The sequence below is a fragment of the Equus asinus genome, chromosome 20, assembly GCF_041296235.1.
Source record: "Equus asinus isolate D_3611 breed Donkey chromosome 20, EquAss-T2T_v2, whole genome shotgun sequence".
Taxonomy (NCBI): Eukaryota; Metazoa; Chordata; class Mammalia; order Perissodactyla; family Equidae; genus Equus; species Equus asinus.
Genome location: NC_091809.1, coordinates 34,971,973 through 34,999,870, shown reverse-complemented (window position 1 = coordinate 34,999,870; position 27,898 = coordinate 34,971,973). Strand labels below are relative to the sequence as shown.

At 43.4% G+C, this 27,898-nt stretch overlaps 1 long non-coding RNA gene across 3 annotated transcripts; it reads right to left on the bottom strand.

Moving 5' to 3' along the window:
* Positions 1-3,148: 3,148 nt before the first annotated feature.
* Positions 3,149-26,977, bottom strand: LOC123278884 (uncharacterized). 3 transcript variants are annotated; one of them, XR_006516611.2, is made up of 9 exons: positions 26,856-26,977; positions 26,572-26,758; positions 16,480-16,637; positions 16,297-16,375; positions 15,757-15,949; positions 14,302-14,382; positions 7,269-7,414; positions 3,645-4,616; positions 3,149-3,354 (listed from the first exon to the last, which is right to left on the bottom strand). It is a non-coding gene; the product is annotated as an uncharacterized lncRNA (long non-coding RNA). The 3 variants fall into 3 exon arrangements; XR_011496023.1 differs by having other exon boundaries at positions 3,645-7,414; XR_011496024.1 differs by lacking the exon at positions 14,302-14,382 and having other exon boundaries at positions 3,645-7,414.
* Positions 26,978-27,898: the final 921 nt, after the last annotated feature.

Genomic DNA, 27,898 nt, shown 5'->3' with positions numbered 1-27,898 from the left:
CCCATGAGGTGGACACCACTAGCAGCCTGTTTTCCAGGTGAGAAAAGTGCCTAGCTGAGAGCAGAGCTCGCAGAGCTGGGCTGCACCCCTGGCCTGATGACCTGCGGCCTGCGCACAAGCGTGTAGCCTCTCAAAGGCACGCTCCTCCTGACCCAACTCAGCAGTCCCTGGACAGGTGCCTCAAGAACGGTCTCCTGCCCAGCCAGAGCAGGTGACCGGGCCAGGAGGGCCTCCTCCCCACTCGCAAACCCGGGATCAAATATCGCTGGCATTGTCCTCTTCCCTTAGCTGGTCTTTCATTCATTTTAGCAAACAATCATTGAGTGCTTGCAACGTGTTCTGCTAAGCATGTGAGACGAATGGTAAACACCTGTGTGGGTCTCTGTAGCTGTGCGTCTGTGTTTTACTGAGGGGGGTGGGGAGTAAGTATCGCAGACAAGTGAGCAGGAATTACAACACCCAGCAAACCATTCTCCTCTAACTTCTGCTTCTCTCACAACCACCCCCCACCCTCCCCCAAGGGCCTGCCTGTCTAAATGCCATTCGGTGGTGAGGCACTGTAGGCACCTCATCAGCCCCTCCCACCAGCATCAAGTCATGGGAAAAGCATAGAAATTGGAACAAACAAAACCTATGTCTGAATTCCAGCTTTGCCATTTCCTAATTGATGATCTTCCTGAGCCTCAGTGCACATCTGTACAATAACTTCCCCTTCGCGGCTCTTGGATAAGCTAGTATCTGATGGGGTAAGACATAATTTGAACTGGGTCAAGGAGTTAATGTCAGGTGAGGGAATGAGACAGCAAATGACAACTGCTCTGTGGAAATGTGCACGAAAAGAGGAAGAGAGGTATGACTGCAGCTGGGAGCAAGAGTGTAGTCGAGAGCGAGGAGCTAAGGATGGGAGAAAGTTGTACACATTTATAAGCTGAAGGGAGCAGAGTGGGAGAGGTTAAGATGTAGGAAAAGAAAGTTAAGACTCTTGGAAGACACAGAAAGAGCTGGTGGACCTGGAGGCAGGGCGGAGCAGAGTGACTTGGCCCCGCACTCCAGGAGCCTAGTCCCCGTCTGCTCAGGGCTGAGTGGGGAGCAGGCAAGGACGGGAGAAGGAAGGTACAGAGAAGTACGTAAGGAGCCAAGTGGACACGGGGAAAAGGTCGTTCCTGATCGACTCACTTTCTTTTTCTGTGAACTGGGATAAGAACAGCCATCAGAACCAGGCCCTGAAATAGTCACAGGGGCTTGAAGTGGGGGGAGAAGGTTTGCACTGGGCAGCGAGGGGCAGGGAGGCCGGAGCCAACCAGAAACAGGTGGAAGAGTGGAAGGAGACAGCCAAGTTCTAGCTGAATTAGGAGCCCACAAATTTTAGTGGTAAAACTGTAGTTTTTAAATATTTAGAAAATGGTAGAGGATAACGAAAAGCTGGACTGAGGACTCCTGAGGGTGCACTGCAAGCGCTGGGGAGGTGAAGGAGAGTGAGGGGAGCTGGGGTGAAGCAGGAGCAGGAGGGCAAGGGGACAGGAAGGAAAAGAACACTGGCGGAGTGGTGGGGAGGGGTGCCCCTCCTGGGATGGCCCGGTGTCACAGGGGTAAGCTGTACGGTTGAATGTCACTGACCTCAAATACCTGAGCTTTGGTCCAAATTACTTTGGAGCCAAAACTGACCTAGGATCCAACACAGAATTAGTCTTGGCCTTGGAGAAGCAAAAAGTCCGTCACGGCTGGCTCTGTCCCTCAGGTAATGTCCTCCCATTTTCTACATTCTGTATCTCCACGTATCTGTCCCAGATGAGCTATCTGCTTGCCGGGAGCAGTGGTAAGGGGCCAGGACCAGGTAAACCAGGTGCCAGGGTGCAGACACAAGAAGCACTCGCTCTTAGTGCCATATGAGCTCTGGGCGTCGCTGCCTGCCCCCCTGCTAACACAACCATCCTCGGGGCGTCGGTGCTCCACGGTGCAGACGGAATAAGACAAGCGCTGCCCAATGCTGGAACTTGCAGACTAACACTGACATTTTAGAAACAGGCGTAAAAGACAACTGAACAAACTCTCAAACATTGAACATAGTCAGCATGGTACCAGCAGGTCCTGCTTTTGCTGGGAGAGGAGTTACGAAGCCAGCACAATTGTGCTTTGCTTTCAGGGTCCCTAAAAGATGGGCGCCGTGAGAACCTGAACCACCATCAGCTCGGGCTCTAGAATTTACTCCTAGCACCAACAGCAAGCATTTACCGACCACCTCCCCTGCACCAGACATCATACACAGATCGAGGATTCTCAGTTTCTGGAAGTTGTCAGATCGGCAAGTCCCCCCCCGCGGGGCAGCCCACTAGGCGTCCTTTGCAGGACTCGGACGCCAGGAAGGCAGCCGCGACCGCGGAAGGTGCGCAGGGCCGCCGCCTAGTGGCCGCGGACTCGGCCTGCAGCGAGGGGGCTGTCGCCAGGGACTGGAAGCCCCGGGGCCGCTGTGCTTACGTTCCCTTTCTCCCCACCTGTTTCCGTGAATTAGAAGCCACTGAAATGTAAAAGTAAATAAATAACAAAGCTTAACAGGACCTACCGAAGAACCTGAGAGCTACCGAGCGTCCCCTTGGCCTGCCTGGCTGTCCGAGACGGCCACAGGCAGCTTGGGAATCTCCCTCTTGAGTTGCCAAAAGCAACAGGAGCCGCCGACCAGAAACACGTTTGCTTCTTCCCCCGATTCCCGCTGGATTATTTTCCCATTACCTCCATCCCTAACAGGGGCAGCGCAGAGGACCCGCGGGAAGCGGGGGCTGCTGGAGCGCTCAGGAAAAGGACACACTTGGACCGTATTCACCCGCGCTTCATGTGGCTCACGAAAGACCCTCCAGGGTCTCTCGTAAAAAGGCCATAGTGTCCTCAGGAAAAAGGAACAGAGAAGAACGGGCCACCCACAGACGAATCTCTGTCCCCTCTGCAGCGTCCCGTCCCCAGCTCTGGACACTGGCCGGGGAGAAGCTTTAAGCTTCCTTTTCTTTTCTCTCCTACAAAAGGAGGCATCCCGAGGGAGCCAGGATTGATACAGGCAGTCCAAAGGGAAAGGGAGCTTTGGCAAATTATACCTCATTCAATCATTGTCAAAAGCCAAAGAGAAAAATCCAAGAAAAATAAAACCTGAATTATTGGATTTTGGTTTTAATTACCGCATTGACTGTGTGTTCCCTATTTGTCACATTTTCGCATTGTTTGATTACTGTGTTGACATCCTGGAATGGGAGATCCTGAACAGGCTTTCCAATCTCTCCAGACGCCCAGCGTAGAGGAAAACCCACAATTCCCTTCAGACTGGCTGCTTTAGTCTTGGCCGGACATCTTCCTTTTCATTTTTTCATCCTGAAATTGTAAAACATGTATTTTATAAAAGAACTATGAGGACCTTTGATCTGACTTCCACACAGTGGAAATGTTTACTGAGAACATCATCCTGAGCTTTCTGCTTTAGCCCCTCAGCGGCTCTGCCACCCTGGGACCCCAGCGGGACTCAGCATGGCGCACAGGACCCTCCTGGTGCCTCATCTCTTGCGCACACACAGCTGCTTTCCCTTCCCCAATGACATCAGGCTCTCACACTGCTTCCCCCAGAGTCCTTCCCCACCAAGTCTACCTGGAAAATCTTTATTCACCTTCAAGTTCCTGCTCAGATATCCTGTGAAAATGGCTCTGACTCCACCAGAAAGGGTGTGGTGTTTCTCCAGCTCTCATAACACTTTTTACTGTACAGTAGGATTATTTGTTTGCTCCGTCCTTCCCACTACACTGAGCTCCTCGTGGGCAGCCTTCATCCAGAATCCCGGAATGGAGAGAGAGCGTCGTCTGCCTGTGAAGGGCACTCACAACAATTCTCGTTAAATGATTAGATGAATGAATGGAGAAATAGAGAGAAGAAAGAAAGAGAGGAAAGGAGGAAAGAGGAGGGAGGAGGTAAGTGGGCTGCCTCCGTTTCCAGATGCTCAAAGCCCATGCCAACAGGGACTCTGCACTGTGTTGGACTCCTCTGCCCTCGGGTAACATCCCCCATTCTCCAGATTCCTTCGCTCCTATAAAAATCACCTGTTTGGGGTCTCCATGCCTTCAGGACCCCTGGAGACAGGGAAGGGGTAGCAGAGAAGCTAATCAAACTGTGGTGGCAGTGACTACTGTTTATCTCCTCTTATTTGACATTTGAAATTTCAGCAGCCTTCACTGCCTTAACCTCAATGAGTGAGAGTTGTGAAATGTCGATTCCTCTGCCAGGGAGATATATTTGTAGGGCAGAAGGGAGATTTCGGAGCTTTCTAGTTACCTACAGATTTTATACTGCTTGTACGCATGCCCCGAAGTAACTGCTTTAGGCACAGTGAAGTAGGCCTTGGGGGTCCCTGCCCTAATAGAGGCACAAGAACTCAGGGTCTCTGAATCTACAGAGGAAGAAGTCTGAGCATTTGGGGCAAGTGGGGAATGGAGCTGAGAGATAAGAGAGAAGGAAGGAAGCAAGAAAAGAAAGGAGAGTGTCCAATGCAGTCTGACTCTCCTGTTGCACATGCTCCATCCATGAGCCCAAAGTCTTCACAGGATGTGTTGGTTCTGATGGAAACAGGAAACTTGTGAGGAAGTGTCTAGAAGAGGAAGAAGTGTTTCAGGAGATAAATCAACACTCTGTAAACCCAGAGATGGTGCTTGGTCGGGCACAAGCTAAGACAAACAGGACACCCAATGATCCTCAAAACAGAAAGTGTGGCAGACCACCACAAAGGGGGACCCCACAGCCTGTGGTCTCTGTGGCTGCCACTGCTGTTGCCACAGAGAGGAGCACTGAGACAATTGTTGAGATGCATAAGCCCCCGCCCATTGCTCTCTCCTTAAATACCTAACATTTCAGGCGAACAAAATCGAATGCCATTATAACCTGAATGGATCTTGATTCCTCACTACCCTCTATAAGCATAAAGTGTCTGTATCACAGTGTAAACTCCACTTATTTTAGGAAGTAACCTCTGACTGCCCAACTCTGGGGTAGGACCTCTCCTACATGCTCCCACAGCTTCCAGGACCATGTTATCAAATAAACTGATCTGTAGGCACCTGATTACTTATCTGAATCCCTTACTGTGTAAATGCAAATAAAGCAGAGACTAGGTCCTATTGACTCTGATAGCCACAGCTAAGCACAATGCCTGGCACACGAGACTTATGCATTTGCCCTCTATCAATCTGGCACAAGACAGATTTGTTGTTAGTGCCATCGAGGTGATCCTGACTCCTAGTGACCCCGTGTCCAGCAAAGAGGATGGTCTTTTCGCACGATCCTGTCACCTTCCAGCACTGTATCAGGCAATGCTCTGCTGCTTTTCATAGGGTTTTCATGGCCAATTTTTCCAGAAGTGGATAGCCAGTTCCTTCTTCCTAGTCTATCTTAGCTCTGCCAAAACCTGTCCACCTTGGGCGACCCTGCTGGTATTTGAAATACCAGTGGCAAGGCTTTCAGCATCACAGCAGCACTCAGCCTTCACAGTGTGACAACTGAGAGATGGGTGGCCTGGTGCCTTGACCAGGAAATGAACCTGGATCGCAGCAGTGAGAGCAGCGAATCTTAACCACTAGACCACCGGGGCGGGCACAAGGCAGGTATTCAATTAATATTTGTTAAATTGAATCAAATATTGGCCCCTCTTAATAATAACAGCAAATGTGTATCTAGTGCCTGCCGATCTGTGTATTTTGAATGTATTAACTCATTTAATTTCACAGTGACTCTTTAAGATACGTACTAGTATTCTATAAAAAAGAGAACTGAGACACCAAGAGACGGAGTTCTTGCCAAGGACACTCAGGATATTAGCATCACATACAGGCTGTGGATCCAGGCAGTCTGGCTCCGGAACCCATTCTCTCAGCATTACACAACCCTGCCTCGTGTAACTTTCAGAAACTTCCAATTCAACGAACATCCACTCCATATCAACTCTTCCAGACCTTGAGGTAAAAGATGAGCAAGCATGACGCCCTTCGTGAACTGCAGGGACACCCCGTGTTAAGCAGGGTTGGGGCTGCTCCAAACACTCATACACTGAGTTTTCTCTACCAGCCTCCTCTAATACCAGAAAGAGCGTGATTTGCAATACACTAGCAAGAAGACTCTGCGGACATAAAGTGCTACAGAGACCCCCTAATTTGTTCAGATTTTTTTCCCACTATTTAAGTTTCCACTCTTTCCAACTTTGTGCTGAAAACTCCATTTTCTTAATACATGAAAAAAATGAGTACTCTAATCTCCATGTTACAGGAGAAAAGGATGCTACTGCCTCAGGAATGCGAGTATGCATCACCACCGTGTGATATGGCAACTGCTAGTAGATTACCAACTGTAAAATGTCCGGTTAAGCAAGTTCTCTGTGATGCCGCTGTGACAGCACTAACTACTTCCGCGCAACTGGTCCACCCCTAACATTTGGGGGTCTCAGTCAGGAGGACAAATGGAGGCCAACATAGCACACGTTTAAATACTTAAATGTTTAACGCAAGCTAACAAACTGGTAAATAAATATGTTCTATCCTCCTAACTTGATAAACAATTTTTTAAAACTTTTAGACCTACAGTCTTTATAGTACTGAAAGTTAGCAAAATATCAAAGATGACTGAATTTCATTACTATTTTGAAGGCTCGATTGATCTCTTAAAGGCCCAACAAAGTTTGGGTGAGAATAAAATAAAGACAAATGTAAATAATAAATTGTTTTATATTTATTCCGTAAACTTTATTTCTCATGGCTACATTTTGGTCAAATTATTAATTATATTGTTATAATTTTTAAGTAATTTTTTTAAGTAATTTATGTTCTATTGACAGTACTAACTTAAAGATAAAAAGGTAATTGTACTCAAAGTGTAAACATTTTGCATATATTTTATGAAAACCCTAAATTAAAGTGAAAGTTAAAAGGGAGAAATTAATTGTTACCGTTCTTTTGCAACTGCCCTTAATCTGATACGTTATTCTCTACTCTTGCTTAAAAACAAAATACCAACTATTTCTCCTGCTAAGATGCTCCTTTTCCCCACCCCCTCCATATTCCAATGTGAGGAGATATTTAGAACACTTTACTTCTCCCTACTTCTCTTTATCCCAAAAGGAATCTTTATAGCGTTTTCCTTCCCCACTTCACTAGCTTGTTTTGTTGAAATTGTTTAATTCCAGAACATTGTTAGAGTTTCCCTTCCAGTCTCTTTGGTCTATCTCGTTATTTAAGACTTGTTATTTAGCACTTACTGTTCATTTCCATACAGCCCACTCTTCATCCATTTGGTTTATTCATTAGTTGTTGGGGTATCTGAGCATCTCCTAACTTTACTGTTGCAGAGAAGTCAGATGCCAGTCTGATTGCTTCTCGTTTATATCTAATGTGTTCTTCTGGCCTGGAAATTCAAAATATTTTCCCCTTTACTTTGAAGCTCCATAATTTTACAAGAATGTGGCTACCAGCATCCAATATTTACTGAGCACTTAACATATATAGGGCACTGCTCTAAGCAGTTTTCATGTGTGAACTCATTTAATCCCCACAAGGACATATTGAGGTAAATATTATTGTGATTTCCGTTTTACAGATGAGAAAACCGAGGCTCAGAGATGACATACATGACCTAAATTCCAACACTTCATAAGCAGTGGAGCCAGGCTTCAAACCCAAATGCTCTGGCTAAAGATCGTGCGCTGCTCACCACTCACCACATATGTACATTTTTTAAAAATTAAACTTGACAAGAAGGGCTTCTCCCATGCCAGGGGTTACACGTGCACAGACCACTGCTGCCTGTCCCTGGGCCGGTTCTCACCATTTCCTCATTTTTGCCAAAAGCTTTCACATTAATTGATTAAGATTTATTCCTATGGTACTACACTCAAATTTTAAAATAAAAGTAACAAATGACATCTGGCCTCAATTTATGTCCTCCCATTAACATGATTATTAAGATAGAAAAAGACAAAAACTCAAAATACCAAAAATTGACTCTTGATAGAATCTGAGGAGACTTCCCACAGACTCTAAGTCTGGTAGAACTTGACTGACAAAAGCTGCCAGCGGTGCGGGGAACAAGGCAAGTCTGCTCTCTGCTCCGCTCTGCTCCGCTCTACTTCATGGCCACAGACGGCACCAGTGGGGGAAATCGTCCAGCCATCCTCTATAGTCTGGGCATCTCCATCCCCAGGTGTGCCCTTTCTCTAGCACTCTTTCACGCTCCCAGCAGTACTTGCTGCCACAACTAACTGGAGAGTGCAAGTCCAAGAATAAAACTGACAGAAGCTGGGTGCAGGGGACTGAAGTGATGTGTTGCCTCCTGCAAGGCATAAGCATCAGAAGGAAAGCTCAACAAGGGAACACAGAATGACAGAAGCCACGAGAGCGTCCGCTGCCACCACTGCTGGAGTTTATAGGTTTTCACGTAGCCTACATGTTCAGCCTGACGGAGAAGAGTAAACTAAAGGTAGGAGAGGAGACTCTCACGCCAGTAGAGCAAGCTAGGTGAAGAACTGCCAGGCGTTGGGAATTTAACTAAGCCCTGAGTGTATATTAACCAGACATATATACTCCAGTTGAAATAAAAAGGGGGGATTTAACACGTGCCCAAGGATACAGAGAGTACACACAGGCAATCCACACACTTTGAATATTGGCAAACATTTTGTTTGGTTAGCCATGGGTCTTATGGGAAAAAAAAATTACAGAGCATGATAAAGGGCCACCGTCTTAAAGACTCTGGAAAATATCAGACCTCTAAAATGGCAACTTCCATAGGATGCCCAAAGATACGGCCTCTTTGAAATAGTAACAGAAAGCCTACAGAGAGACAGGGTGTGATAAAAAGACAATTAAAAAAAAGATAAAAAGGGGGGCCAGCCCACTGGGGCAGCAGTTAAGTTTGCATGTTCCACTTCAGCTGCCTGGGGTTTGCCAGTTTGGATCCTGAGTGCAGACCTACGCACTGTTTGTCAGGCCATGCTGTGGTAGGCATCCCACATATAAAGTAGAGGAAGATGGGCGTGGATGTTAGCTCAGGGCCAGTATTTCTCAGCAAAAAGAGGAAGATTAGCTGAAGATGTTAGCTCAGGGCTAATCTTCCCCAAAAGAAAAAAATAAAGATAAAAAGGAGGTAAGTAAGATCATGGAAAATTATAAGCTATGAAAAACACAACAGCAGAATTACACTGAAGGCACGCAAAAGTAGAATTGAAATTGCAGAAAAACCAACTGGTGATTGGAGAACAAACTTGAAAGTTTTGTCCAGAATGCAAAGGAAACAGTCAAAATGAAAATAGAGAAAGGATCCTAGACACAGAGGACAAAGAAAGAAGTTCTAGTATAAGCATGGGAGTGTCCCTAAGAAATAAGCCAAAAGGGCTCCAACCAGAGTAACAGTCAGAATCACAACTAAAGAACATTTTTGAGGAGGAAATAAATGTCCTTAAAAGTGTTCACCACATCCAAGGCTAAGTCAACAACAAATAGGCACAATCTGGAAATTTACTGTAAACATAAGGATGACAGGAAATACCCTACAAGTATGGAGGTAGGAATCCACGTTACCTACAGCAGAACAGAAAATAAGATTGGCAGAGTGTTTATGGAGAATATTGAAATAAAAGAATTATATGCTCATTGATGTTGTTTTCACTTGTGAAGATAACAAGAAAACATCTCAGTTTTTCAAGAATTCAGAAAATATAATATCGTATATCTCTTTTGAACACACATACCAAATGAGGGAGCGATTTCAGAACCCCAGAATGGGATGTCGTGGTGTCCTCATACCTGCAGGCAGCATTTAAATGACTTACGTCTAGAGTTAAACCTAAATAATTGCTTTAAACCATGGTTACAAAACTAAATGCAAATGTCATAAGTGGTTTTAAAAGAGAAAATATAGAGTGTAAAAAATAAGTATTTTGCAACCAGCATCTAGATTAAAAACTCAGGAAAAGGGAAAAGACTTATGGAATAGTCAAAACGGCTGAATTGCATTATCTTCTATGGGAAATGCTTCAGAAAGCAACTTTATTCTTGACTTTGGATAATTAAAGAAATGTAGATTAAAAATTTGTTTCAAATGTCGTGTACCAATAGTGTGGTTAAAAGCATATTGCATTCCTTCTAAAGCACAGTTTTCTAAGGGCTTTCTTGCCACTGCAGCTCAGGATTTCACACATCAACCATCCCTCCTCTTGCCTCCCAACCAGCCCCCTCCCATCAATAATTAAGCATGTTCAAGTCTCCACAAACGTCAAAATATATCTGCATATATTTTCAACCTCACATCTCCTTCTACCCCGGTGATTGTCGGTCTTGGTGGTGTATGAGAATCACCTGAGAGCTTGAGAAACTATCTCAGAGATTGGGACCAGCTCCCAGAGACTCTGGCGTAATTGGTCTGGAGAGTGGCCTTGGCATTGGGATTTTTTAAAGCACATAATTCTAGAGTACAGACAAGCTTGAGAACCATGTTAGTCCTAATTCTCTGCTCCCCTTCGCAGCAAAATTCCTAGAAGGTTTTCATAAAACCTGTTTGATTCCCTCTTCTCCTAAACTCTCCCCAAACCACAACAATCAGGTTTCTGCCCCCATCACTTGTCTGAAATAGCTGATGCTAAGGTCACCAAAAGCCCAATGCTGCTAAATCCAAGAGACACTTTACAGTCCTCATCTTCGCTGACCTCTCCACAGCTCTAGATACTTGTCATGACCTTGCATTTCTTGACGAACTCTCTTCCTTTAGATGCTGAGACTCCGCACTGTTCCACTTTTTCTCTGACTCCTCTGCTGCTCCTTCGGTAGATTCTGGAGGTTCATCCTCCGTGCCCAGCCGTTAGAAGCTGCTGCTCCTAAAGACCCGCCCTGGACCCTTTGGTGAGTGGGAATCTCACTTATGCTCTCCTGCATGAAGGACAGTCTCCCCATGCCCAAGATTGTAATTTCCACCTTGTCTTTGGTGATTTACAAATGTGTTTCTCTAGCCTAGACCTTTCCTGTGAGCTGCAGCCCCATCCAGCCCACTCCCAGGTGACATCTCCCATCGCCTTAGGCTCTCCCTGCCGACACTATACTGTGATCCTCTCTCTTAGTGCACAGCTCTCCATCCATTTGCACAAGATGTCTCCTTGACACCTCCTTCTTTCACTCTCCACATTCAGTGTACATGCAGGTCTGTTCATAGCATTTCCTGAACATCTCCTTTCCATTCACTTCTCCTCTACCTCCACAATCGTCAATCCAGACCAGCTGCCGCAGTCTCTCTAGATGGTCGTGGGAGCCTCCTGGCAGCGTGGTCTCCCCCATCCTCATCTCAAGGGAGCTTTGCCAGCCACAGATCTATGCTGTCAGCTCCCTGCTTCCCCCTCCAAAACTCTTTGATGACTTCCCATTTGTCTCAAGACAGAACAGAAAAAAATAAGAGAAAAGAGAAAGTCCTTCCTGCTCTGGTCCTTGCCATCCTATCAATTTCACCCACACCACTCTCCTCCAGCCCCACCATTCTCCCCTCTCTCCCAGCATTCCAACCATGGTGACCTTCCAGTTCCTCAAATGTGTGGCGCTACCTCCCCGCACACTTCCTCTGCCCATTCCTTTTCCTCTGCAGAGAATGGTCTCCCCTACCCCACAGCTCCTCCCTCACCGTAGCTATCTTCTTTTCACCTTTGCTGAATTCACTCAAATACAATTTCTGCACGGAACCCTTCCCTTCCCTTTACTCCCCTCCCTCCTGTCCACGCACAGGCCTAGATGTATTCTACACGTTCCTAACATCGTGTGCATTTCCTGTCCTTTAACAGAAGCATATTGTGTAATAATGCATTCAGTTTTGTATGTTTCTGACTAAGGCCTGCCTTCTGCACCAGACGGTGAGCCCCTTGAGGACAGGGACTGCTGTCAGTGTTTACTTATCAGTCCCAGAACCCATCACTGGCATGTAGCAAGTACTCAATAAATGTTTGTTTGATGAAAACTAAATCTAAAAACTATTTTATATAACACAAATGATGAAAAGTGAAATTGCAAGAAATTGCAAAGGAATAGACAAAACATAAACCTAAATATCATTAAGTTCAATCTCAGCAGCTTTGAAAATAGATACAAATGGTTTAAATGCTGCCATTTAAAAATACTTTTTCAGTGATTATATAGGGACATGTAAATTTTCACACAATATAATGGTTAGGAGAAAAACTTAGGATATAAAGTTTTGTATAATATAATGTTGACTTCTACTTCCTCCTCAATAAAAACTGGAAACGAAGTCCAAAAATGTTAACAGCAATTATTCTGGGTAGTAGAATTATGGATAATTTCAATATTCTTCTTTATATTTTTCAGACGTTTTTAAGTTATTTGTAGGAAAAATATATTAATCAGAAAAAAGTTATATCTGTCAATTATGCTTTCCATTACAGCCTACAGAAAACTAAACTCAAAGTGGCTTAAATGATAACAGGAGTTTATGGCTAATATAATAAGAATGTTTGGTTATGGTTTAATTAGGTTCCTGGCTTCATTTCTTGAAAATACCTTGTGTTTGATCTGTTTCTGTGCTTAGCTTCATCCCCAGATTGACTTCCTTCACAATATCAAAATGGCTGCCATGTCTCCAGGCTTCCCATCTTTATTCCCAACCATACAGAAGGAGAGAAATTATCTGTGTGCCACTCTGATTGGATCAGCTTAGGACACAGGCCTACTTCTGAACCAATCACTGTGGCTGGGGGCTGATGCTAGATCATTTCTCCATAGCCAGAGCTGGAGGTGCACTCAGATTCCCTAGAGCCACATGGATCACCAAACGGAAATTCAGGGCTATTGGAAATAGGCAAGAAGGGAATGGATTCTCGACAGACAGATCTGCCTAAAAATTTTAAAATATAATACTTGCTTAACTAACATAAAAGATTAAAGGGCACTATGATAGAGTGAAAAGGGCATTGGTACAAGACAAGAACATCCCCTTTCACCACTCCTTTTCAATATCACACTAGAAGTCCTTGCTAATACAATAAGGAAAGAAAAGGCATACAGATTGAGAAGGAGGACAAAAAGCTGTCTTTTCGCAGATTACATGATTGTTTGTGTAGAAGATCCAAAAGAATCAAGAAAAAAACTTTCAGAATTAATAAGAGATCACAGCAAGATTACAATTACAAGGTTAATATACAAAATCAATTGCTTTTCTGGATCCCAACAATGAACGAGCAGAATTTGAAATTAAAAACACAATACCATTTACATTGGCACCCAAAAAACTTTGATACTTAGGTATAAATCTAACAAAATATATACAAGGTCTATTTGAGGAAAACTACAAAACTCTCATGAATAAAGTCCAAAGAAGAACTAAATAATGGAGAGATATTCATGGACAGGAAGACGCAATACTGTCAAGACATTAGTCCTTCCCTACGTCATCTACAGATTCAGTGCAATTCCAATCAGAATCCCAGCAAGCTGTTTTACGGATATCAACAAACTGTTTCTAAAGTTTATGTGGAGAGGCAAAGACCCAGAACAGCCAGCACAATATTGAAGGAGAAGAACAGAGTTGGAGGACTGACACTCCCTGACCTCGAGACTTACTATAAAGCTACAGTAATCAAGAAAGTGTGGTATTGACAGAAGAAGAGAAAATAGATCAATGAAGCAGAATAGAGAGGCCAGAAACAGACTCACATAAGTTCAGTCAACTGATCTTTGACAAAGGAACAAAGGCAATAGCATGGAGAAAAGACAGTCTTCTCCACAAATGGTACTGGGACAATAGGACATCTACATGTAAGAAATTGAATCTGGTTACAGGCTTTACACTGTTCACAAAAATTAACTCAAAATGGCTCTTAGAACTAAATGTAAAATGCAAAACTATAAAATTCCTAGAAGATAACATAGGAGAAAACCCAGATGACCTGGCTATGGTGATGCCTTTTTAGATGCAGCACCAAAGACAAGCTGGACTTCATTAAAATTGAAAACTTCTGCTCTGTGAAGGACAATATCAAAAGAATTAGGAGACAAGCCACAGACTGGGAGAAAATATTTGCAAAAGACACATCTGATAAAGGACTGTTATCTAAAATACACAAAGAACTCTTAAAACTCAACAATAAGAAAGCAAACAACCCGATTAAAAAACGGACCAAAACCCTTAACAGACAGCTCACCAAAGAAGATATAGAGATGGCAGACAAGCGTGTGAAGAGATGCTGCACACCATAAGTCACAAGGGAAATACAAATTAAAACAACAGGAAAAGCCATTACGCACCTATTAGAATGGCCAAAATGCAGAACATTACAACTTCAAATCCTCAAAAGGACGTGGAGAAACAGGAACTCTCGCTAATTGCTGTTGGGAATGCAAAATGGTACAGGTACTTTGGAAGACAGGCAGTTTCTTATAAAACTAAACATACTCTTACCATATGATCCAGCAATCGTGCTCCTTAATATTTACCCGAAGGGGTTGAAAACTTCTGTCTACACAACAGCCTACACAGATGTTTATAGTAGCTTTGTTCATAATTCCCATGTTTGGAAGCAACCAAAATGCCCCTCGGTAAGTGAGTGGAAAAATAAACTGTGGTACATCCAGACAACAGAATATTATTCAGTGTTAAAAAGAAATGAGCTATCACGCCATGAAAAGACATGGAGGAAACTTAAATGCATATTTCTAAGTGAAAGAAGTCAGTTTGAGAAGGCTACATACTATGATTCCAACTATATGGCATCCTGGAAAAGGCAAAACTATGAAGACAATAAAAAGATCAGAGGTTGCCAGAAGGTGTTGGGGAGAGAGCAGTGGGATGAAAAGGCAGAGCACAGGGCATTTTTAGGGCAGTGAAAATACTCTGTATGGTCTTATAATGATGGATATATGTCATTACACATTCGTCCTGACTGATTAAATGTACAATACCAAGAATTAACCCTTAGGTAAATTATAAACTTTGAGTAATTATGATGTGTCAGTGAAGGTTCATCCTTGGTTAAAAAAAAAAAATCTACCATTCTAGTGAGAGATGTTGATAATTGGGAAGGCTATGCATTTGTGGGAGCAGGATGTGAAATCATTGTACCTTCCTTTCAATTTGATTGTGAACCTAAAAGTGCTCTAAAAAAATAAAGTCTATTAAAAAAATGGAAAAAGAAAAAACAACGACATTGAACCCCAAATCAGGAAACCTGAGTTCAAATTCTGCTTTTTACTAGGTATGAGATATTGGACATTTCTCCAGGTCGTTCTGCATGTTTCCTTCTCTATAAAATAGCTCCCTAAGAGAGCCTTCTCCATTGCCATAGGAATGAAGGAGGGTAATATGGAGGCAGATGTAAGATGCAGATTTGGTGGCAGGAAGTTTGAGCAGTTCCTCCCTGCCCCCCCCCCCCCCACCATGGCTTCTATTTTCTCAGTGAGTGAAGCAGGACCCAAGATCATCCACAGGGCAGGACGTGAAGTGGGAGTACTGGAGGTGCGAGGTGAGTGGAGAAGGCTTAAAATACTTGTTGCAAAAGTGGGAAACGAACATAGTAAGATGATCCTCACAAACTAGTAACTCGATGAATGTTTTCTGAATAAGAAAGGATAGCTTTAAAAGTTTTCAAGCAACATCATAGTTTTACAATTAAAACAAAAATGAGCTAGATGTGTGAAATGCACTACACCAATGTAAAATAGGATTATGATAGAAGTCAGTGGTTAATAAAAGGGTTTACTTACCAGACATTTGCTTTGGATTTTCTAAAGTACAGCTATTCTCACTCAGTAAGACTCCTTTATAGGACTGACTGTGAATGTTTTCACATGGATCACCACGATTTCTTTACAACTTGGACTAACGGCTGGGTAGCGTGGTAATTTACCTAACTTTTGAGCATCATCAGGACTAAACAATTGTTAAACTTTACTCAACCTGAAAAAGATAAGAGAAGTTATTATTTTTTTTTAAAGTAGCATTTTCCTGGAGTCAACAGAAGGGAAATGTGAGAGAATGACATAGCAAGGGGACATGGGGATTTGGGATGGGTTCTGTAGGTGGCCTAGAGAAGGGAGTTCTCTACACAGGATGTGGGCAAGATTGTTACTAAAGCCGTCTTTCCTCCCCAACGCCAGGTGGGGCGGGGCAGTAGTGCCATGAGGCGTTTCTTCAAAGGCTCCAAGAGCTTGCTCTCTCCGTCCCCTACCTCCATCCCAGTGAAAAATTTGCCTGGAATCACAGCATCAGGGAAATTAACCCCCATGGAAAAAATAAATTCTTACCTCTCGTCCCAACTCTCAACAAGAATACCATAGCTGTTTCTTGTGAGCACTGCAGTCTTGTTTGACAATATAATGAGATCTGGTTAAACAGATGAAAAATGCCTTAACCTGAGTGTTTATGTCAACCCTGCCAAAGCTTTCAGCCCCCCAGGCACTCCCATCTCTGCAGAGAGGGTCAAGAACCTTTAGCTGCGGTCCAGGCTCCGAGCTGGCGTCTTGCTACACCAAGCCACTTTTGCAATAGCAGGAGGCAGGAGTTTCTGTCAGTTTGAATTTCCGGAAGTGTGCTGGCCTATGTCATGATCTCAGTGGTGTCTGGGGCAGTTTGTTCCGTCAAATCCCTGGAATAGAGTGGGAAGAGAACGCAGAGAGGGAGTGCAAGAAACCAGCAGAAAAGCAGGCTGGCAAGTGATGCTCCACAGTTTTCATCTAGAACTGGGCTGGAGGTGCAGAGCCCGCCAACAAATCAACCTAAGAAGGCTCCCTCTCAAGGCTCTAGGGAACCAAACACAGTCTAGGCAGAGTCTCTAATTAAAGTGACTAGTTGGTCATTCCCTGCAAGCCACGTCTACAGAGAACACAGTGAAAGGGAATTGGGAAATTATCCAACTAATGCAAATAAAGTGTGTAGCCAATCAGGATAATTTTGAATGAAAAATGCAATTTAACACATGAATATTTAGGGTGAGAATTACTCTAGCCCATTCTATGGCTTCCAACCCATTCACCTTGGGGTTTTGCTTTCTAACCAGATCTTTCCTTCTCTCTCTAGCACGGATCCCTAACACTTATCACACTGTTTTGTCTATTCACATGACTTTCCCTGCTTGACTAAGCTCCTTGAAAGCTAAGTGTTGTCATCTCCTGCGGGCCTCCACTCCTAGAAAGGGCTCTATAGATACACAGGAATTGAATTAATCAATTAATGAATAGAATAAGGTCATTTAAGAAATAACGAAAAATATGCCATGAGGGTATCACTTTGTAGTCTCCAGGAACCACTGCAAGAACCAGGTTATCATGCATGCTGACCGACCACTCTCCAAATAAAGGGATTCCTTTCAGCTCAATAATTTCCTCCAGTGCTTCAGAGAGCACTCGGCTTCCCCTCCTCTTCCTGTTGCCGTGCTGCGTAGGAGCGCCCTGCAGCTGTCAAGCTACCTGAACCTCCCCTACCTGGACTTGATTTTAATGCAGGATCAAGCAATTTCCCAAAAAGACTCGCGAAGGAAGAGAAAGATACCAACATAATTAGACATTCCAAACGTTGGTCAGAGATATTTAAGCAAGTTATCTTTACCTGGTATTTATTTTCTTTCAATGTTCACTTTATGTTAGAATGTATTGTATTGTATTGTACTGTACTGCATGTTTTATCACTGTTTATTCTCATGTGTCCCCTCCTCTACTAGCCTATAACTCCTTGAAGGCAAGGAAAGGCCTTGAGTTTTTACCTACCACAGTGTGTGGCACATAGCAGTTACTCAATGTTTGCAGAATAAATAAGTAAAAGAGTTATTGGGGAATGAGCCCAAAAGGATCCAAGATATACCTACCATTTATATTTGGCTTTGCCTTCCTTTTATGCAGATGATGTTGCTCTTCCTTATTCTTAATAATGCTGATCATTGTAATTTAGACGGAGGAAAACCATAAACCTTAAGTGGAGTGTGTGAAGTTTTGGTGCATATTTGTTTCGGGAATGTTACTTACTTTCTCTTTTAAGCACGTGTAAGTGAGATGAACACCAAATAGTCAGCACAAACTGTCTTCCCAAATGGTAGTTGGCCCAACACCCAAGGAAGTCAGATCTTAAAAGTAAAAGGAAAACCTACTGCAGAGAATGTGATACAGTAAAGAGAGGAGAGAAACCAAACAGGGGAACTGAACAGGATGAAAGGCAAAACTGGCAAGAGCAAAGGAGATGGATATCACCATTTACCCCTTCAGATTGTTTGCAGTGTTAGAACTGAAACAAAGTTGCAAGTTGCTCAGAAAATTGAGATGTCCCTTTTAAAAATGATCCCTCCAGCTATCATTAGGGCAGCTTGTGTCTCGAGGGTCGTTAACCTCCTGCCCTCCATCCCTAACCCTGGGGCTCTGGGGGGTATCTGTCTAAGAGACTAGCTTCCAGAGGGGGTCAGTATTCCCTCTTCAGAGCCCCCAGAGCAAACGACTGAACAGATTAGGACGGATTAGACAGATAACAACTCAGACCTTTTTACAAGCACATTTTTCACTCGACACTCAAATTCCCTTCTGTGCCCCGCAGTCTCACACAACCCAACGACTGGATAGTATTACTGAAATATCTTCGCGCCAGCCGAGTGCGTGGAACTGTGCAAAGCCAGATGTTCTTGTAACCCTGTTTTACTGAGTTATTTATATCCATATAATATTTGACATTTCCTGTGTTGTTAAAGAGTTGGGGGCCCTTGACGTATTTTTAAGAGAACAGTGCCGACTTTTCATTTTTTTTCTTTGATGCCCAGCCGCAGAAATAAGTGACAGAGAGAGACTGTATTAAACAGATGCTTAGATATCTAAAGTCTACCTGATTTTAATGCCTTTCATCTTAAATGATTTTCATGAACAGAAAGATGCTATAGTCATCCAGACTGAACACATGAATTAAGCCCACCATGCAAGAAAAGCACACACCCATGGGCCTAAAATAAGTCATGCAACAGAAAAAGAAAAAATTTTTTAATAAATGTTGAAAATATAATCCACATTTCTAGGACTAAACTTTATGGAATATTGATACATGAACTATGTCATTTCTTTGAACTTGATAGATATGGAAAGGGCTAGTTAAAATTTCTTCAGACTTAGTAAAACATTAGCTGGCAGATTTCTCTGGCTAAACGAAGTAATGGAAACTTTATAGACTTGAAACTATTTTCTTGATTCTAAGTGGTAAGAATATTTAAGCTGTATATGAAATTTGATATCACAGAAGGCATTCTGTTTTCTTTGTTTATTGTAAGTATCCATTCACAAACTATTCATTTTATTTTTAAGGTCCTAAATTTTATAAAAGCTTTCCCCTTTAAAGGATGTGACAAAAGGGTAGGGGTCCTGGTTTACAGTCAATTCTTGATATCTCTGGCTGCTCAACACTGAAAGCAAGGGTCACGGGAAAACAGCAGAAGTAAAATGTGATTGATTTGGGGTCTCTTTGGTCTTCGCAGTTGTTTCATAAACTTCTTTAAAGCTTTCCTTGTTAGCGTTTGGTTGTTTTTAAGATCAGCTTCCTTTCCTGAGAGCAGAGCGGTATGCACGTATCATTATGCAAGGAAACTTCCAAAATACATTCTGTCTTCCACCGTAAATCTTACTCACCTCACTCTATACCCTCCCCACTCCCTGAAGCTGAAGACCCTCCTGACAAGTTACATTCTTCCCAGCAGTTTAAGAAAACAAGACACCATGGCCTGTGGATGCCCACCTGAGCACAGCAAGCCTGCCCACTCCAACGCAGCAGTCAAATGCCCCGCAAATCCTCTAAGCTGTGATGAGTCTCTAGTCTTCAGATGATGGACAGATCCTCTTGGAGCATATCAATCAGGACGGCCCTCAAGGGACAGGCTCACTCATTTGTATCATCCATTCCCCAGCCTTTTGCCATGAATCACATGGGATTCTGCACTGAATCCTTCCATGGCTGCTCCACTGCAACAGTTGGGATGGGGGAGCAGCATCTGGAAGGCCAGCATGATCCAGACCACTGACCAGGGTTTTATTTTGGATCTGCAACTCCCAGATTACTCTAGGCCCTGGTTGGCCACTAGTCTCTGGCCCCCAAGTCAAGATATTTTCTCACCTCCTGAATCTTTGATATTTTTCCTTCTACTCGTAGAACCTACTGCTCTTTTCTTTTAAAGACTCTCTGGATTTTTGTTTCCCTCAATGTATATCATCCATCTTTGCTTCTTTCCTATTTACCTCAGAACCTCCTCCCTACTGCCACTGACAACGTCTGTCTGACTCTAGAAAATCTCCCTTTAAGAGCCATCTAGAGTTCACTGGGATGACACTCCCATAGTGTTCACCAAAGTGTTTGGGAAGAGGTAGAATTCTGTTCACAGTCTTCTTCCATCAGCCTTCAAATCCACACATCCAATATATTCCCATGGCAGCATTTCTTTTCCTGATGGATGAATTTGAGCATCAAATGCAATCCTCTATTTCATGAGGCTGCCTTTGATGGAACAAGACGCAAGTCCAAGAGATATTCCTCCAGAAAATCTAGTCCTCTCTTCAAAGATACTAATTGATTCACCTAATTGGAGCCTAGAGTTTATGAAACAAAGGTCCCAAAGTTTGACTTGGGGGTGGGGAAATTCATCTCACATAAAAACTTTCACAGTTACAAATAATACCATTAACCTAGCAAGTTCTCCGAGAAAGTTAAACTAGTGAATGTGATAACTTAAGATGACTCATCAACACTACATGGAAAAAAAGCAAATAAAAAATATTATACTAGGATTGGTAACAGTAAAATTCCGAACTGCGAGAACCGTATAAGTCTAAAGAATGACATCCACCCAGATAATGGAGAAAAATAATGACATAAATTCTAGAAGAGTTAGAAACCATCTCAACAGAGCACCACAGATTCTAGTATATGAAAACTGAATGTAAATAGGAAAATATAAGCAAAAAGTCCAGTGCAGCACCTTTCATATAAATAAGCATTCTGTAAATTACAGATAGAATCATTATGATCATGATATCATAATGGGATAGGTAGAATCTCATCTTGAAATTAAAAAATGGAGGCACAGAGAAGAAAATGTTGCCTTCTTCCAGGCCCAAACCACTTCTCCTTACTTCTTCCCTCAAAGCAAAATACTGTCTATCAGAGTGGCTAGAGCAGCAAGCAGGCAACTCCCAGGTCCCGTCCTCGGAGCATAACATTCAGAAATGCTTAAAAACAAACACCCAGTCACCAGATGTCCCTAACATCTGGCTAAACCCATAAAACTATCCTCTACAACCACTACCTCCTTCCTAACTCCAAAGTGTAGGGGGGAAGAAAACTTATGAAATCTCTGATGTAGTGAAATAAGATCTTGACATATATTTGTGAATTTTTTATTTCTTTGTTGTATGTCCTGACTCCTTTCTTGTTATTCAGAGGAAAATTTTGACTTCTATAGCAAGAGGATTAAAAGAAAAGAAATTCTAATATCCTATTCTTTTTAGGGTTCTAACCTAAGCTCCTGGGTATCAAAAGGGAAGGTCCTAAGTGTAATGGAACATGATGTGTATGCCAGAGCAAAGATGAGACAGAATTAGAAGGAGAGGAAAACGATCATACCCTCAACCCTAAAGAGATTTGGTGATGGTAACCTGGGTTGGCAGCAGAGGAGCAAAAGTGCTGAGGTCAGAACCTTGGAGCATGTCAGGGGTTGGGACAGTAGATAAACCTGGGGGGATAAGGAGCAGAGGGAGGAGTCCACAGAGAGACCCTCACACATCACCTGCACTAGGCAACCCAGCAGAAGACCATCGTGCACCGTTCAAGAAGTACATGTCAGCTGACCTCAACTCTTTCCAGTAAGAGCCTTCCAGCATCGGTTTCTCTCAAGAGGCCTGCTCCAGTAGAAGGACACCTGGCCAGGCTCCAGGATTTGCTAAGCCTCTGTGTGGGTGTCAACTTGTGAACATTCCAGGACATTCTTCCAGCCCCCCTAGAACAGGATAGATTGCCTGACTCCCAATCAAGCAGAAAGGGTATAAAAAGAAAAGCTCAGCACTGATCCTTGGGTGTATCTAGACCAGGATCCCAACCTCAGCACTATTGCCATTGGGGGTTGGATAATTCTTTGTTGTGGAGACTGTCCTGTGCACTGCATGACGTTTAGCAGCCAGACTCTATCCACTAGATGCCAATAGCACGCCACCACCTCATAGTTAACACAATCAAAATGTCACAACGTTGCCAATAGTACCCTGCGGTGTTGAGGAGTGCAAAACTGTCCCCATCTGAGAACTACTGGTCTAGACAGTAAGCAAACCCTTTCTTACTACACTGAATCTGTACCCACCTTCAGTATTCCAGGGCAAGACGTTAGATCACTTACAGCTACAATTTGTGACCAGCAAACCATGATTTCAGACACTATCCCAACAAGTGTATTTATGTGAACAGTCTCAAAATATTTGAAGCACCCACTACTTCCATTAACACCCTAACACACATACACACACACACATTTAGGTGTGGAGTGTAAACCACCTCCAGCACAAACTATTTCTTTTCCAAGTGCAGTAAATACGTACAGTAGTTAATTGTGAAGGAGAAATTTATATTTGCTTAAGGACAATAGGAAGAAGCTGGATGAAGATGGCATGAGGGGTGAAACACTGAAAATGGGGGCGAGGCTAATACAAACTTTGGGACTGGTGGCAATTTTTGTGGAATTGACAATTCCTTGAACACATGGGTAATTATCATTATTCTCAAAAACTTATTAGCTTCTCCACTTACCAGATGCATAATATTGAAAAAAATGTATTACTTTTTCTAATGCTTTTTTTCATCTTCACAGTGGGGATATAATAATGTACTTTACAGGATTGCAATGCAGATTAAATGACCTAAGTCATTAAAGCAATTAGCACACGGCCTGACATGTAATAATCTCTCAATAAGTTAGCCACTACTATTTTCATTATAATGGAATAATGGATTGAGCTAACAAATGATGCTAATAACATTTTACACAACGTATTTTGAAGCTCTGACTTATCTGATCCTCACTCAGCCTTGTGACATAAACACGGTGACCATTACACCCTTTTAACACAGGAGTCAAGCGTGCAGGGTTGACCAGACTTACTCCAAGACACACAATGAGCACACAGTAACCTAGGCCTGGCGGCTAGGCCCTCACATTTCTCCCTGAGTTCTCTTTCCCAGACCCACTCCACACGGTGCTGAAAGTCCATACCCCTAGACCAGTTAGCACAATGTCAGACAACTCGGATGGCCTAAACAATAAGGGATTTTATTTGCACACATAACTGGATGTCCAGAGGTTGGGAAAATTCCAAGAACATACAATCAGGACTCTGGATACATTTCCTGGAGATTCTTTCAAGCTGCCTTCCTTTGAGTATCAGCTTTGTTCTCAGAGCAGCTTCCCTTATGTTCACAGAAGGTCCACTGGCAGAAGCATGAGGCAGAGAGAGAGAAAATGGCTATTTACTGCTCCTCTTAAAAGTGAGAATGAAGTTTCCCAGAAGCCTCTGCAATCTTTGCCTCAAACAGAATAAGGTCACATAACCACTCCTGAATCAAATGTGTTCAAGGATGGACTTGCCCTGATTTATGTAGTCAAATCATAGCCGTGGAGCTGAGGATGGCTTAACCGTCCCTGAGAAACTCAGGCAGAGCAGAAAAGAGGTACACACCATGCCAAGATTTTCTCGGGAAGGAAGGAAGAGGGAAGGGAAGCCAAGTAGGCAATCATCAAACCATTTATGGTGTTGATGATTTAAAACTTCCTGATGGGGGCGTTGCCCAGCTTCTACTTTCTTTGTGCTGATCATATAAAAAAAAAAAAAAGAGTTTTAGATGAATCTAATAAAGCCCTCAACAAGGAAGTGAGATTTGAGGAGAGTTCTGAGAGAACTGAATGAATCATATACCCCAGAAGATCTCCTAGAGACATTTATCAAAAACAGGAGAAGCAACAATCTGAATGAAGAGAAACAAAATGCATGAAATTCTCAAAAAGATGAAAATTCCATATAGCTGAATTCCAAAGACTCAGACATCCCACCAACTGCTTCATGGTCTTTCCTGTCATTTAATTTGCTCCAAGTAACGAAGAGCAGTGCTACACGCTCGGGTTGTTATTTAACACGTTGCAGAGAAGTTGGCTCGTCAGCTTTTTATGAACAGTTTCTCCTCTGGAACATCATAAATCCTTAGCAGTTCTTCAAGCGTTGGGTTTGCCCTTAGTTTTCAGGTTTTAGCAGCAGCTGATCCCCAGATACGGCCTCACAATGGCCTGAAGACTTCCCCTGAGAACAGAGATGAGGAGCTGAGAGAACCCTTCCCTGCATGCCCAGGGAAGGCGACTACTAGGAAATGCTTTCCTCAGGGGTTTGGGGCTTATGTGCAATCCTGTGGTAAAAACCATGGCTCTGCATGTCCCAGTGGAAGGCGGAGAGAGAACCCAGTGGAAGCCAGAGGTGAGATAGCATTCTTACAGGTTGAAGAAGAAAAGAGAAGGAGAGAGAAGCATGGAATGGATAAGTGGATTTTGCCGCTACACTGTTTCCTAAGCATGCCCGACTCCCCACCCGGAACACACACTAGGGTGGGAACAGACAGCTGCAAGGGCAATGTGAGTATTCCAGGTCCCACAGGGTGCCCAGACCACGGCCTCTGGTGCACCCAGCTCCTCTGCAGCACCCACCCTCCTCTTTGTTCTCACACAAGACCCCAAGCTGTCACCCCACTCACAGGTGAGTCCTAACAAATAATATCACTAAGAGGAAAGAACAGAAGACTGAGAAGGCTGATCTTAGAGTTTAAATAAGTCAGCTGCCCATTAAGTTCTACCCAAACTCTCCCAAATGACTTTCCACCGCCACGCCTCCAGTCATATCCACTCTTTCCAGCACTAAGTTAAGAACCATTCAACCAGCATGTCTGTGGCCACAACCTCCAGAAACTCAGTCACCGACTCAAGTCTCCGTGAACAAAAAACTGGAAGTTGGGAGAGGAGGGGTGCAAAAGAACAAAAGGAAGCCACTTCTTCGTGAGGTTTTTCCAGCCCACCATTTCACTCGCCTGGGGACCTGCAGAGTGGGTCAAAGAGCTCAGGCCCGGGTCTGAGGGATGGTGGTCAACTGGAGATGTCGCATGCCCATCAGAGCAGACCAGCAATCCCTGGCCCCACACGTGTGCTTACTAAGTTATGCAAGTGCAAGCCTTCTGGGTCTGTTTATTTGTCTTGCGTTTGCTGTTTTATTAACCAGAAACTTGAAAAGGAGGCTTCCTTTGTTGTACTGCCATTTGGCAGAAGACTAGAGGTTACAGTAGCAAGCAGAGCCCAAACATTTTTTTAAAAAATCTCGATGAAAGTTCCTTCCAGAGAGAAAAACTATATCCGATTCCCTGTCTCCCATTGAACCTCTGAAGGACTTCCTACACCTTACCTTCAAATAACAGAGCCCTGGCCAAAGAAAATGGAAAAACATAAATTTTTGCACGTAAAATGGAAAATCAGAGGGTGCAGACAGGCCTGTGTCAACAGGGTATTTTTAGCTATCAGTGAATTTTTAGAACCAAGTCTTAAGACATGGTTCTTTGCACATGGACCTGGGATGTGTTTTTTAGGACCACTGCTACCCGTGGCTATCCTCACCTCATTTTCGAAGGTGGATAGTATCTCCACTTAAAGGAGGAGGAAACTGAGGCCCAGCTGGGAGAGAATGACTTGCATAAGCTCCCAGTGACTAAAGAGCAGGGACAAATGTCGAGGCAGGACAGCCCCTTGATAACTCTAACGTCATCATTCCTGATCTCTATTTCTCAATATTCACTTGTGGCTCCCTCCTTAGAATTAAATATTGCCCCTTTATTGTGCATTAATTACTCTTGTCTTTCTCTATCACAAACTGAGTTCCTCATCCCTGAGATCAAAGAAAAAAGATTAAGCTCAAAATAAGTGCAGAAGCAGCTCTCCTGCAAGGTTCTCAGAATCTCTGTGCCCAGATCCTAAGAGAATGGTTTCAAAACAGAGGATGACAGTGAGTGACGGGCTCTGGCTGGGGTTCAGTTATCTCGGGCCCTGCCCCTTGTGCCAGGAGAGGAGATGAATGCAGCAGCTCAATTTTCCCTCTATTTCCCTCAACAGTCACGGGTGGCTAAGTCCCAACGATCAAGCTGTGGCAGTTAGAGGCAGGAAATGGAATCGGAGAAGAGAGCCTTGAGCTTACCCACCATGGAGAGCCCAGGGTGCTTCAACCTATTCCCGGTCCCAAAGCCCCCAGCCGGGTTTGCACCTGAACAAACCCTTAGGGCTCAGGTGGCGCACTGCATTTCCTGAACTCCTTGTGAACCTGTGTCTGGATCCCCACTGGCCGGTGCTGCCCAGTCGCCTTTGAGGGCTGTCCTGAGCTTCCTGAAAACAGATTCAATAGGGTCAAGTGACACACGAAACTCTTGGCTGAAAATCGGGTGGCGCGGTCCCAGCCTTGCTCCTAACCAAATGAAAAACTCTGAATGCAAATTGCTTCACTTACCTAAAAGTAGAAGGACAGAGTCCGAAGAAGGTGGTGATGGAGACACCGTTTACCGGCACCTCCCGCTCAAAGGTTCTTTTCTGTGGCTGGTGCTGGCTTTGACTGAACATACACATGCTCAGGATGACACTCATACATCTAAATGATGACGATTTGGGGCTCAAGAAAGGCAGCTTTTCCTGCGGGCCTGCAAGAGAATTGAGACAGTAAGGATTTTTTTAAAGTAACTAAACAGAATTGTTTATAAACTGAGCTAGATGCATTTCTAAAGGAATACAACTCACTGTGCAACCCACCACAGTGTGCGTGCGTCTGTGCATGTGGAACCTAGAGAGCGTCTGCTTACAGCAACCACTAGTTCGAGAAGACCATTAGATTATCATGCTGTCTAGCTCTGTCTAAAAACCAGTCAGCATTCAGTCACTTACACTTTCGGTTTTTCTGATAAATGACAATTTATGAATACATCCCTTATATGTAGACTGATTTCAATGGGAATAATCGAGCAAATTTTTTCATTAGACGTTTTCCTGGGGATGTCACTGCATTTCAGAATAGGTACACTTTGGGAGTGATAGCTCCTGGATTCTTTAAATTTTTTTGTAACCAAATTTCATCCATATTATAAAAAATATTTGAAACATTTAAGATAAAAAGCTATTTATTAACATAGCTAATATTTATTGAGAATTGTTTCAGGCACTATGTTAAGTACTTTAATGCATAAAAGAATTTAATCTTTATTAGAACCTTTTGAGATATTAGAATCCTTTGCTGTTACTATCCTTACTTTAACAAGGGGGAAACTGAGCCTTAGGAAAGTTAAGCAACCGGTCGATGTCATTCAGCCAGTATATAGCAGAGCCATCACAAAGCTGGTTCTTAATCACCACACTAAGTTGCCTCATTGTACTGCTCATGATGGTAGCTTGGTACTTTAATAGTAATTATTAAATCATTCTTGAAGCTATTAGTCGATCAAATTTTTGATCCCTTAATATATACTCAAATTTCTGTACATCTTCCTTGTTCAAGGAGTTTTCCAGTGGAAAAAAAGGAGGGAGGTTCTTTTTAATTACAAATATCAAGATATAGGCACAGGAGGCTGGCCCAGTGACGTAATGGTGCAGTTTGTGCGCTCCACTTTGGTGGTGGGGTTCAGAGGTTCAAATCCCAGGTGCGGACCTACACACAGCTCATCAAGCTACGCTTTGGTGGCGTCCCACATGTAAAATAGACGAAGATTGGCACAGATGTTAGCCCAGCAACAATCTTCCTCAAGGAATATGAGAAAGATTGGCAACAGATGTTAGCTCAGAGCCAATCT